This window comes from Ambystoma mexicanum, chromosome 5q (assembly GCF_040938575.1).
Source record: "Ambystoma mexicanum isolate Mex_15411 chromosome 5q, UKY_AmexF1_1, whole genome shotgun sequence".
NCBI lineage: Eukaryota > Metazoa > Chordata > Amphibia > Caudata > Ambystomatidae > Ambystoma > Ambystoma mexicanum.
The window spans coordinates 791,253,169-791,266,270 of NC_090933.1; positions in this window are offsets into that span (position 1 = coordinate 791,253,169).

Sequence of the window (13,102 nt, forward strand, 5' to 3'; positions counted from 1 at the left end):
GATTGCAGACAGGCCGGACAGGTGCAGCGTCTGTAGGACACCTCCATTTTGCTTAATTATGGCCATCCGGACAGTACCGCACTCATAACTTGGTTTAAAAAAAAGAAAAAACACACACACAGCAACAGTATACATATAAACCTATATTTATACACATACATAGACAAAATTAGGAAAGGGAAGGAGTAGCAGAAATTGAGACATATACAGCGGAATTCGGGTTTTCTACAGGTTGGGCGTGAGGTGTGGAAGGTATTGAGGTCTCATTGTAACTTCTCTCTTTACAGGGAATTTGTGGGGATGGTTGGCTGGGAAAGGGGGAAGGAATACAGGTGCAAGTGGGACAGTGGTATTTTATGTTTTCCATAATATGTCCTTGTACAAAATCTTTCAAGCTTGCAAAATTGTTTAACAATTCCTCCATTTTTGCATCCAGGCTGTCTAGTTTTTTATTCAAGAGTCTTTGCGTGTATGTCGTTGTGGAAGAGGTGCTTCTTCTGGTGCATTTTCTTTGTTTCCAGTATGTACTGTTAAAGAAATAAATATCTGTCACGCATATGTGAAGCAATGTGTATTAATTGTATTACTTTTCAGACTGTGTTGTGTACCGACGAGGTTACTATATTCATTCATTTCGTCATGAGGCAAATTCTCTTCCAGCCATTCTAGGGTGCTTGCCATTTCTGAGTAAAGAAAGAAAAATTATTTTTTCTACTATTGTGTACTAAATAAACTGTGCACTTATAGGAAAGAATTTAGTGTACTTACCACATAGTTGTGCAGTTCTGCTCTCAGTACTTTGCAGTTCTTCCGCTAACAGTTCCTTCTTAATTTCTATGTAAAGCAGCACTGAGATAATATTGTTGAAAGCATATGTTATTTTTCTTGTTGGTGCATTCCATTATGGTGCATACCCTATGCATTTGTTCTGTTCATTTCATAAGCACAGAGTTTGTCGACCTACTGTATTTTTAATTGTTAATCACGCATGTGGTGCTGTTTGTATATGTTCAGTGTCTTTGCTGGATGGTTTGACAATGTAAGAGATCCCCTGACCTTTTGAGCAGTTTGGGTGCTACCCGATGTCCGCGAACAGACGCTTAGTCCAGGGACTCAAGGGCTATCAGCATGCGGACAAGGGGTTCCATATGTTATATGGTACATCTTTACAAATTAAGGGTATCTTGGGAGCGCATTTATAAGCCACCGAAAAACTTATCTTCCTATGAGTTTAGCAGCTTAACCCTAACTATACGCCCGCTATCTCGGGCCATGTAATATATATTGAGTGAAAGGGGCATTATGGTTAAGTTGGGGTAGTAAAAACCTGACAAATTCAGTGAAAAAACATTGTTAAAGGGATGTTATGGTTCAGTTGCCCTAAGAAAAACCTATCAAATTCAGTGTAAAAACATTTTTAAAGGTACATTACAGTAACTGCACTAATAACAACCTATCCATATTATGGTTACAAGTAAAACCAAAAAAGAAAACAGAAATTCGCCAGTTATGGTAGGCTAAGGAACCATAACTCGCACCACCACTGTGCACTGCGAGGACTAACACCCATGACATCAAAATTGACATTACAAAAGTCATTGATGACATCACTGATGACATCACACATCTGCCTCCTTTCTTTTTTTAACAACCTTTTTTCACTGAATTCGATAGGTGTTTAGTAACGCAACTTAACCATAACGTCCCTTTAACAATATTTTCACTGAATATATATTACACGGCCCACCGTAGCAGCTGTGTAGTTATGGTTAAGTTGCTAAACTCATAGGAAGAGCACTTTTTCCTGTGGCTTATAACTGCGCTCCTGGACGAATCCTCACCGAACTTTGCAAAAAAAGTATATGGGCCGCTCAGAATGTTTTCACCAACGTTGGTGAGGTTTTGTACAGGGGCGGAAAACTTATAGGGGGGGGTCCCACACTTTTGTTTCCATAGCCCAAACAGCTGGACAGATTTGCACCACATTTGCAGCAGGGGCTTGCATCAGAAAGCGTGCTTTTGTGTGTTTGGTGGGAATCCGATCAGTACTTTTGTTGCAAACAACTGAAATGTAAGTCTCTAAAAATGTGTGATATCTGGGACCCATTTCCCTGTTCACTCCATGGACAGAAGTGCTGTCAGAGAACTTTGGAAACGGCCGGTAGTTGGCTGGAGGAAAGCATGCTCTGCGTCAAAATTACGGAAGGGTCTGCAAAATATACCATATGCCATGTGTTGACGCGAAGAAAGGAGGGAAATGGAGGGGGAGTGAGAAGTGGTTCATGTGTCATATGTAAATAGGTGGAAGAAGACAGAGGAGTGGCTGAAGTATGCGTATGTATTGCGCCAATTAACGGGTACCTAGACATGCGACTACTTTGTGTGGTGATTGGAGGCAGCTTTCATAACGGCCCGATAGCTTCTGCTGTAACCTGTTTGCGGCAACCTCTTTGCGTGGTGAGTGCTGGCAGGTGAATTTCAAAAGGGGAGTGAATTGCACATGACATAGGTTGGGTGGGAGCGTGGGTGCCTGTGCTATGTGGATGGATAGCAGTAGTTGGGCACATGGTGGCATGTATGGGTGCATGTAGTTGCGGTGGGTCTGTTGAAGGATTAGACTATTGGGTGCATGGCCAAAAGCTGCACTCAAGAGCCTAGGGCTTCAGCTCACTTACCGCAGCAATGCATGTCTGACTCTGCATCCGGAAGAGGCGGGTGCTTGCAGATTGGTTGGAGTAGGGCCAATGTTGCGAACAGTATCTGGGTAGGTTGGCAGTGACACAATACTTTGTGAATGTAAGTGGGTACGGCTGTAGTATGTGAATGAAAGTGCAACGGGGTGCAGGAGAAAGTGTTTTATTTGTACATTATGGTAACTTGCAATTTTTTCCTACATAACTCCATGGCAGTGCGCAGGTTGGGTAGGAGTGCTGGTGACAGTGCTGTGTAGGTGGATTGTCGTAGTTGATTACATGGTGACATTCAAGGTGGCATTACATTGCAGTGGGTGTGCGCAAGGGGTAGACTATTGGGTGCATGGCCGAAGGCCGTAGGCCATAGGTCATGCACTCAAAAACCTAGGGCTTGAGCAAACCCACGGCAGTAATGCATTTTTGACTCTGCATCAGTTAGAGAGTGGTGACTTGTATAGAATAGTGTGGGGCACATTTCAGACGCAATAGAGCAGCAGAAGTGAGCTGCCATGCGTGTATGTTTGGGTTCGCAGGTCAGGTGACTGTTAGAACATGGTAACGTTTTTCATGTTTTCTTGCAGATGGTGCAGTGAAAAGTCACGCAGTGTGGGCACTGGGTGCAGTGTTTGCACACTGTCAGTATGGTAGAGGGTATGGTTGAAGGGCAGCTTATATGTGTCTGGATAGTGTGCTGTGTGCAGATTGCTTGGAGTATGGGCAATGTTGTGACAGTGTAATGTTTGTACATTATGGTAACTGTTGCATTTAATGCTGTGCATATCCATTGCGGTGTGGAGGTTGGGTAGGGAGCCTAGGGCTTCAGCTCACCCACCTCAGCAATGCATGTCTGACTCTGCATCCGATAGAGGGGGGGTGCTTGTATAGTGTGGTGTGTGCAGATTGGTTGGAGTATGGGCAATGTTTTGACAGTGTAATGTTTGTACATTATGGTAACTGTTGCATTTAACGCTGTGCATAACCATTGCGGTTTGGAGGTTGGGTAGGGAGCCTAGGGCTTCAGCTCACCCACCTCAGCAATGCATGTCTGACTCTGCATCCGATAGAGGGGGGTGCTTGTATAGTGTGGTGTGTGCAAATTGGTTGGAGTATGGGCAATGTTGTGACAGTGTAATGTTTGTACATTATGGTAACTGTTGCATTTAACGCTGTGCATATCCATTGCGGTTTGGAGGTTGGGTAGGGAGCCTAGGGTTTCAGATCACCCACTGCAGCAATGCATGTCTGACTCTGCTTCCGGTACATGGGGGTGCTTGTATAGTGTGGGGTGTGCAGATTGGTTGGAGTAGGGCCATTGTTGCAAACAGTATGTGGGTAGGTTGGCAGTGACACAATACTTAGTGAATGGAAGTGGATATGGCCGTAGTATTTGAATGAAAGTACACGGGGGTGCAGGAGACAGTGCTTTATTTGTACTATGGTAACTGTTGCAATTGTTTCCTGCATAGCTCCATGGCGGTGCACAGGTTGGCTAGGAGTGCTGGTGGCAATGCTGTGTATGTGGATTGTCGTAGTTAGTGGCATGGTGTCATTACGTTGCAGTGAGTGTGTGCAAGGCCTAGATTATTGGGTGCATGGCCAAAGGCCATAGCCATAGGCCATGCACTCAAGAGCCTATGGCTTGAGCACACCCACAGCAGTAATGAATTTGTGACTCTGCATCAATTAGAGCATGGTGACTTGTACAGAATGGGTGTGGAGCATATTTCAGACAGAATAGAGCAGCAGAAGTGAGCTGCCATGTGGGTATGTTTGGTTTTGCAGGCCAGGTGACTCTTAGAACATGGTCATGTTTTTCATGAGTGGTTGAAGATGGTGCAGTGAAAAGTCACGCAGTGTGGGCACTCGGTGCAGTGTTTGCATACTGTAAGTATGGTAGAGCGTATGGTTGTAGGGCAGCTTATACGTCCTTGGATAGTGTGCTGTGTGCAGATTGCTTGGAGTATGGGCAATGTAGTGAACATTTTGTGGTTAGGTTGGCAGTGTCACAATACTTTCTGAGCGGAAGTGGGTAACACCATAATATGTGAAGGAAAGGGCATAGGGGTGCCGGAGACAGTGTAATGTGTGTACATTATGGTAACTGTTGCATTTAACGCTGTGCATATCCATTGCGGTGTGGAGGTTGGGTAGGAGTGCTGGTGCCAATGGTGCAAATGTGCATAGTGGTTTGTTTGTTTGTTTGTTTTATTATTTATAATGCGCAAGCGTACCCAAAGTTATCAGGGTGCAGCATTTACAAGAATTTTCTAAGCTTAGTTGCAGTCATCATAGAATATACATAAGGACAATGAAGTAAACCAATGTTGTATGCAAAGAAGGTTACAGTGTGTGCAGGTAGCGTGGCATTTAGTTGTCCTAGTGGGCCTCCATTTGCAGCCATGAAACTACCTTAGAACGGAAGTTCTGGTAGGGCAGGTCCATTCTGAGATTTGGAGGTGGGGAGTTCCACAGTTTGGCTGCTTTCACCGGGAAGCTGTTTCCCCCTATGGTGGCACGTTTGTATTTGGGAACGGATAGGCAATCTTTATATGCAGTTCTAACGGGTTTTAACAAGGACAGTCTGTGGAATCTATTGATCAGGTATGTTAGGGCAGCATTGTTAAGAGATTTGTGGGTGAGTGATGCTGTTTTTAAAATAATTTTATCTTTAGTGGAAAGCCTGTTGTTCTGTTGGCTGATTCCTGTAATATGTTCTCTTCCAGAGATGCCCAGAGCTGCTCTGAGAGCGTTATTCTGGAGAGTTTGTATCTTGCTGGTGGTGGCCTTGGACGATCCCAGGTAGAGGGCGTTACAGTAGTCGAGGTGGGACAATATGAGGGCTCTAGCGAGTGTAAGGCAGCTAGTGTCCGACAGAAATGGTTTGGCTGCGCTGATTAATTTGCATGTGTATGCCGTGGAGGATGCTAGGAAGCTCACTTGTCTTTTGAAGGAAAAATTGGAGTCCAAGTAGAATCCCAATGTTTTGACCTCCTGTCCGACTGTGATGTTGTTCCCGTCAATCATAAAGGAATTGTAGGCCGGGCAGAGTTTCCTTAGGCTGGATGTGGTACCTAGGATGATAAGCTCTGTTTTATCATCATTCAGGCATAGTCCATGAGTGGCCACCATGTCTGGATGATGATGTATACCCTATTTAGCAAGGCCAAATCCTTTCCATAATCTCCAGAAAGCGGAAGGAGGATCTGGGTATTATCTGCATAGTTAGTGTAGGTGATACCGAGATGATCCAAATCATTGAAAAGGGGCTTGGTAAATATGTTATACAATCTGGGGAAGACCCAGGAGCCCTGTGGTACACCACATGTGATCCAGGTGATGACCTCAGTAGAGAAGTGCGCTGAAGAGTGGAGGTGTGAGCATAGGACAGAATGATCGACCAAATCGAAAGCTGCAGATAAGTCGAGAAGGAGGAGTAGGGCAGCTTGTCCATTGTCTCTGAGCATGTCGATCTGAGCTTTTAAATCAATGAGTGTGGTTTCAGTCCTGTGTTGAGGACGGAACCCTGATTGTCTGGATCCTAAGAGGTGGTGATCTTCCAAGTGCTTCTGTATTTGTACATAGGCGACCTTGTCCAGGATTTTTAGTAGGAAGGGAACAGTCGTTATGGGTCGATAATTTGTGGGTGTGGCTGGGTCAAGTGTAGGTTTTTCAGTGGCGGACGTACCCAAGATTGTTTTAAGTTGGTGGGGATGGAGCCAGTGGCAAAGGAGGCGTTGATCAGTTTCGTAATGAAAGGGGAGAGGTCACGGGCAGCGTCTTTGATAAGCTGTGCTGTGCACAGATCTCCCTGGCAATTGGATGGTTTCAAGGACAGGATGATTTTTTCAACTTCAAGTGTATTGACTTTGGAAAACTTGAAGCGGGTGGTATCTGTGGGCATGAGCTTGTCCTGGATTTTTGGAGGGAGAGTGACATTAAGGGAAGCTTTTTTGCTGGAGATTTTACTTTGGAGGGTCGCAATTTTATTTGCTAAGGCACTTTGAATTTCTGAGCACAAGTTTATATCTTTGGTACAGGTGTCAGGGGGTACTATGGGGATTTCTACTTCTTTGAGGATAGAGAAGAGTTCTTTCATGTTGGATTTTGCTTGGGATATGCGAGAGTCAAAGGAGGTTTGTTTAGCCATATATATTTCTTTTTTGTAGAGTGCCGCTAGTTTGGAAAGTTTGAGTTTGTTCGTGACTGAAGGGGATTTTTTCCAAGTGACTTCACAATTTCTTTTCTGCTGCCTAAGGTTTTTGAGGAATGGTGTGTACCATTTGTTGAGGTGTCTATTTGGTTTGCTTGGTCTGAGTTTGAGGGGAGGCGATAAGGTCCAGCGAGGTGGCCATAATCTTGTTGTATTCTTCGACCATGGTCTCAGGGTCAAGGTTGTCAGGGAGTATGTTGAGTGTGGGGAGTAGGTTCGGGATGAGTCTTTCTACTGTCATATTCTTCTTGTTTCTAGTGAGAGTAGGTGGGCCCCTAATGGTAGGCGAGGGTGGAGGTCTGTCAGTAGACAGCATGAACGATACAAGATGATGGTCAGTCCAGGCTAAGGGTGAGATATTTGTGATATTCGCTTGGCAGTTGTAATCGGCTTCCCAGTCAAGTATTCTACCTTTTGAATAAGTGGGTGTCGCATCTTTGCGCGAAGCCTTGTTCAGTGAGAGTGTTGACTATAGTATTGGCGATATGCTCTTCCGGGTCATTATAGCCCAGATTCAAGTCTCCCAGGGCGAGAACTTGAGTAGAGCTTTTAAGATTGCTGGATAGAATGGAGTTGAGGTCTTCATCAAAGGTGCCAATGTGGCCTGGCAGGCGGTAGTTGGTGACATGCTGACATGCATGGTTGCAGTACGGTGCGGGGAATGTGTTGAAGGAACACACCCACTGCAGCAATGCAGGTTTGACAGTGTATCAGGCACAGGGTGGTGATCTTTGGAGAATGGGTGTGGAGCACATTGTATACGTGCTACAGCAGCACAAGTGAGTTGCAAAGCGTGTATTGTGCGTTCCATGGTTGTGATGATAGTTACAACATGCTACAGTATTTGGTGTACGGCAGGAGATGGTACAGTGAGAAGTTGTGTAGTGTGGCCACAGGGTGCAGGGTTAATGTAAATGTGACAGCACCCAATGGGGGAGTGCTGCAAAAATGCCTATGCAAAGGGAAGAAGTATTGTATGTGCTTTACAGGCCCATGGCTCTCACTGTAGATTGGAAAGCGCACGTGCCACATTCTGCCATTATGAGAATGGTGGACATGGAAATGGAATTGTGGGAAATAGGCAATTAGGTATTTAGTGTGTGTTTGACAGGACGGGCAGTACCATTTCGTCCCAATACTGTGTCGTTAGTTTGGTCGAGATAGAGAGACGCACAGTGCTTATCGTCAGTGATACTTTTGTGCACCATCTGCACAGGTGTTGTGTGCAAAGAGGTGTAATTTTGGGTTTGAAGGAGTGGACACTTTCTGGGGCTGTCAGGGGGACTGCAGTTTCAGCGGGATGGTTCGCCTTTGCAGATATGTGGTGTCCATCAAGACCATTGACATTGTTGTGGTGCACTATGGAAGTCTAAATTTGGGTTACATGTCATGTGGACGTTTAATCCGTCACCTGAAGAGGTTGCTGAACGCAGCAATGCAGATTTTTCCTACTGCCTAGGTCGTTTTTTCAAGCATAACACCAAGATGAGTATGGGACCATGATGATGTAATTTGTCCCCAGCCAGAGGTCAGAAGGTGTGTTGTAAACAGAATTATGCATGAATTTATACAGACTGCCGGCATCTTCTTCACCCACCATGAGATCATGAGGTCACAAAATATGCAGTGGTTCTGTAGAAATGGCATTTATTTGAGCGCCATTGGCAATGCCGCTTTCTTTTACTCTGTCCAAGAAGCATTGACCAGAATGTGGTAAAAATGTGAGGAGACGCAAACAGAAACGCATATAAAGAGAAAAAACAAAAGAAGTTGCTCGCACGCACGTAAAAAAAAAGCCTTTATACATCTACAATGGAAGACCCAATACCTTACCCAGCTTGATATTGCTTACCCTGAACCACCGCCCCTCCACCCCTCCTAACTTTCACGGTAGCGGATTCCGCGATACGTTGAGGATTACACGTGCAACATCCTGGGTGGCCATGTGGATGTATGCGGATGGACAAATCGTGCATACTTTTACTGAACTTTGTAGTGGATGTGCTTTGGAATAGCACGACACTTGTACTGTAAATGTGTAACAGTACATTAGAAGTGTTGTACAGGAGTGACAGTGTTGGATGATAGCGGCTTTGATGCGATTGGTGGATGCGTGTGTGCCTATTTATGCGTTACCCAATGAGGTAGTGCTGCATAGAAGATATTGCAAAGGGAAGAAGGACTGCTCCAGCTTAACAGGGGTGCGGCCCTTGCAGTACTTTAGGATAAGCACGTGCCACAATCTGCCCTTCACACCATGTTGCCCAATTGACATGACACTGTGGGGATTAGCCAATCAGGTACTGAGGGTGTGGTTAACAGGAAGGGGCGGTGAAACTGCTGTACATTATACTCTTCGTACTGATGGTTGCTGACATGGCGAAACACATTGTGTTGACTGTAGCTGATCCCTTTGTCATAGATCTGCAGAACTGTGCCCTGGAAAGACACTTTGATGGTAATTTTGGTTTGGAAGGAATGGACGCATTGTGGAACGCTGGGTATGAGTGCAATTTTGCTGATATGCATGCACTTTATGAAGACCTGGCCACTTTTGCAGTACTAGATATTATCGTCATCCACTACGGCAGCATGCATATGGGTTACCTGGCTTGCTTAGATTTGTTCTGTAGACTGAGGAGATTGCTGGATGTCGTGAAGACGCTTTTTCCCACCACCAAGGAGCTTTTCTCATTCATAATACCACAAACAGTATGGGTCACTGCTCATGGATGTTGTTCTGAGCCAGAAGCAGGTAGTTGTCTCATCAAGAGAAGCATGTATACTTGTATGTCTGCTCGTGAAATGTTGTTCTGCAACAATCACCTCATTAGTTGTGGAAATGCCGAGTTTTTCGAAGAAAATGGCATTTTGTTGTCACCCATTGGCAATGCAGTTTTGTTTGCCCATCTACATGATGCAGTGAAGAGTTTACTGTACTAATGTGAGCACAAGAAAACTCAAAAGCAAATAAAAACTGAAAAAAGGTATTTCTCTAGAAGCATCTAAAAAAAGGGTCTTTTAAGAGCCGCCCCTTACCACAAACTCCCCCTACCCTGGTTGCAAGTTATTCCCCCACACACGCACGCAGCACGAAAGCCCATCCGGGGATTTAGCAGGTGGTGGCCATAGAAATGGGACTGTGGGGATTGTCCAATCAGGTGCTTAGGGTGTGCGGCAAGAGGAAGAAGGACTCCAGCTTCACTCGGGCCCAGCCCTTGCCGTACTTGGGGAACCGCACGTGCCACATTCAGCGCTTCTCACCATTCTGGCCTATGGAAATGGGACTGTAGGGATTGTCCTCTGAGGTACTCAGGGTGTGCGTCACAGGAAAGTGCGCCAATAGGAAGAAGGACTCCTGCTTCACTGGGGCATGGCCCTCGCGGTATTTGGGGAAAGGCGCTTGCCACATTCTGCACTTCTCACCATGGTGGCCAATGGAAATGGGACTGTGGGGAATGTCCAATCAGGTGCTCAGGGTGTGCGTCACAGGAAAGGATGGCAATCATTTTTTTCCATTACTTTGTATAGTGCAGCTTGCAAACATGGCAAGACGCAGAGTTTTCATCGTGAGTGATGCCTTTGTGGAAGATCTGTTCATGTATGCCCTCCAAGAAGGCTTTTGTGTCAATTTTGGTTTGGAGGGAGTGGACGCTTTGTGGTGGTGTCGAAGCGTGTTGTTTTGGCGGAGTGCTTGTAGAAGGTTGACGCATGGCCTCTTTCGGCAACTGTACATGTTGTGGTTGTGCAGTTTGGAGCCTTTTTTTTGGGTCACATGTCTTGTTCCAATGTGTACGGTCAATTGAAGAAGATGATGAAAGCAGTGCAGCACATTTTTCCCACTGCCAAGGTGCTTTTCTCATGTATACCCCCAATGAGATTTGTGATGGCATATTTGATGTCATGGGTGTTAGTCCTTGCAGTGCACACTGGTGGCGCGAGTTATGGTTGCTTAGCTTACCATAACTGGCGAATTGTGGTTTTTTTTCTTGGTTTTATAGGTTTTTGCTAGTGCAACTTAACCATAACGTCCCTTTAACAATGCATTTGTTAGTGTATACATATAAAAAAAAAAAAAAAATATATATATATATATATATATATATATCTTTTTTTTTGCACTGATTTAATCAGGCAGGATGAGTAGCACTCTTCACTTCTTCTTCTTTTTTTAAAGTGAAATACTTTAAAAAGATAACTGGACAATATAAGCTTATTTGATGCCAGTTACTACCCAATTACATATTTTTGCCATGGTCAAATGTTTACGTAGCCCGGCCTCCTGCTCCTGGTTCGGGAGTATCAGGGTGACCTCCTTTCTTCCCATAGGAACCTTTGTAAATAGGTGGTGCCGCATTTATTTAATGGCAGGAAACGTGTTGCCTAGCGTCAGTGTTCCAACAATCCACATTGCTAAATACATTTCACAGGCGGAGGGATGACTAAAACTGAGGCCTCAGGAGAAAATCGGTCCTCCAAGTAAGACACATTATGAACATGGACCGGGGGCTCTGAAACACGCAGTAGCAGCGTTTCAAAGTGGTGAGTTTGACTGTAGAAATTGCTGAGCTGGGTAATACGGTTAGAAGCAAGACACCTGCCTCATATTCCATTATTTATTTACAGAAATTGCTTCTCTGCGAATTTCTGCTAGAATTACCGTAAAGGAAGACGGTGCACGACTGTGTAGGGCGGCTGTAAATAACCGCACCAGTCAATTTAAGGACGTGCTGCTGAACGGAGCAGATTCCGCGCGAGACGTCAGCAGTAGCACTGTTATCTCGTGCACTGCCTGACATATGGCTTACTGATTTTCTGTCTGCTTCTTGGTGTTCTCGTTTAAGGCTTGCGTGCTGTTTATAAAACTAAAAGTATTTATTAATGTCATCAAAAAAGGTTCGTTTACCAGCGTGGCCTTGGAAATAGACTACTTAGCACAGCATTGTGTAATTCCTCTAGTTCAGTGGTGCTCTCTTTTATCTCTGCTTGTGTTTCACATGGAGATGTGGTTCTTTTCTCTGAAAACATGAAGTACTATTGGCTATTGTCTATTTGTTTATAATTTTCTGAAATAGGATTCCGGATTTCAGTTAAATGATATGTTTGAAGAGTGCAGGTAGGATACTGAGAATGTCAAATGCATGAGACTTCGAAATCAAATGTAGTTATGTTATGTAATGTCATGTTACACACCGCTGCCATTTGCATGGGCTTGAGGGAAGTGGGTGGGCTAGGTTAGTGGGGAGCGAGTTCAAATGCATGAAAGATTTGCTTTGGTATTGATTCGTGCAAACGGTATGTACCCTGTGCTCCGCATCTCGATCTGTCTCTAGGTGTCCTGTTTTGTGAGCATAGATGCATAGAGGCATTTGTATCCAGAGGGTATACTGGCATGCCCATGTTGCGAGCATGCATTTGCTGGGGCTTGTATATGTGAGTTGATTGTGATGGTGTAGTGGTCGGTTGTTTGACGTCTGTTGGAAGGGTTATTCACTTCCTGCCTACTAGTTGCTTAGTTGGTTTGCATGTAGTGTGTTGGGGTTGAACCCAAAGGTTGAAAATGTTAGTGGATGGGAATGAGTAGTGGGCCTGGAGGGGGAACATGGAGCATCCATCTATGGTGGTCATGGCATTGTCTTAGTAGTGTTGTGAGAAGATGTCCTGAGGTACCCTGGTGTGGGATGGTATCTCTGGCGGTGTACAGTGTGCATGAACTGGTTCTGTGTGACAGTGGGGAACATGGGCAGGAGTTCAGGACATTGGGAGAAAGCAGGAGTGGGTCTCAAGTAGGCTATCACTGAGCATAGTTCCACAGGAACGTTCAAGGCAGGGATTCCATGGGGAGAGTCCTGGTGGGGCACCAATGATTGATTGAGCATGTTACAAGCTCAAGGTGCAATACCTAGGAGCCAGTCAAATGAAATGGCATTGGTCAACAACATGGCACTGCCCTAATTGCATTGGGGACAAGGGAGCAAAATTCCAATGAGACAACATGGAGCAAACCTTCAGAGGGGCAAACCTACAGTGGGACACACAGGAGCAGAACTACAGTGGGACACATGGGAGAAAACCCTAATAGTCCCGATTCACAGGTCACCAGGATAGGATATCCTGGGGTGCAAAGAACAAAGCCACCTATATTACAGCATAACATATAGCAAGGCTTGATAAGGGCATGATAAGGCATAGCAAACCA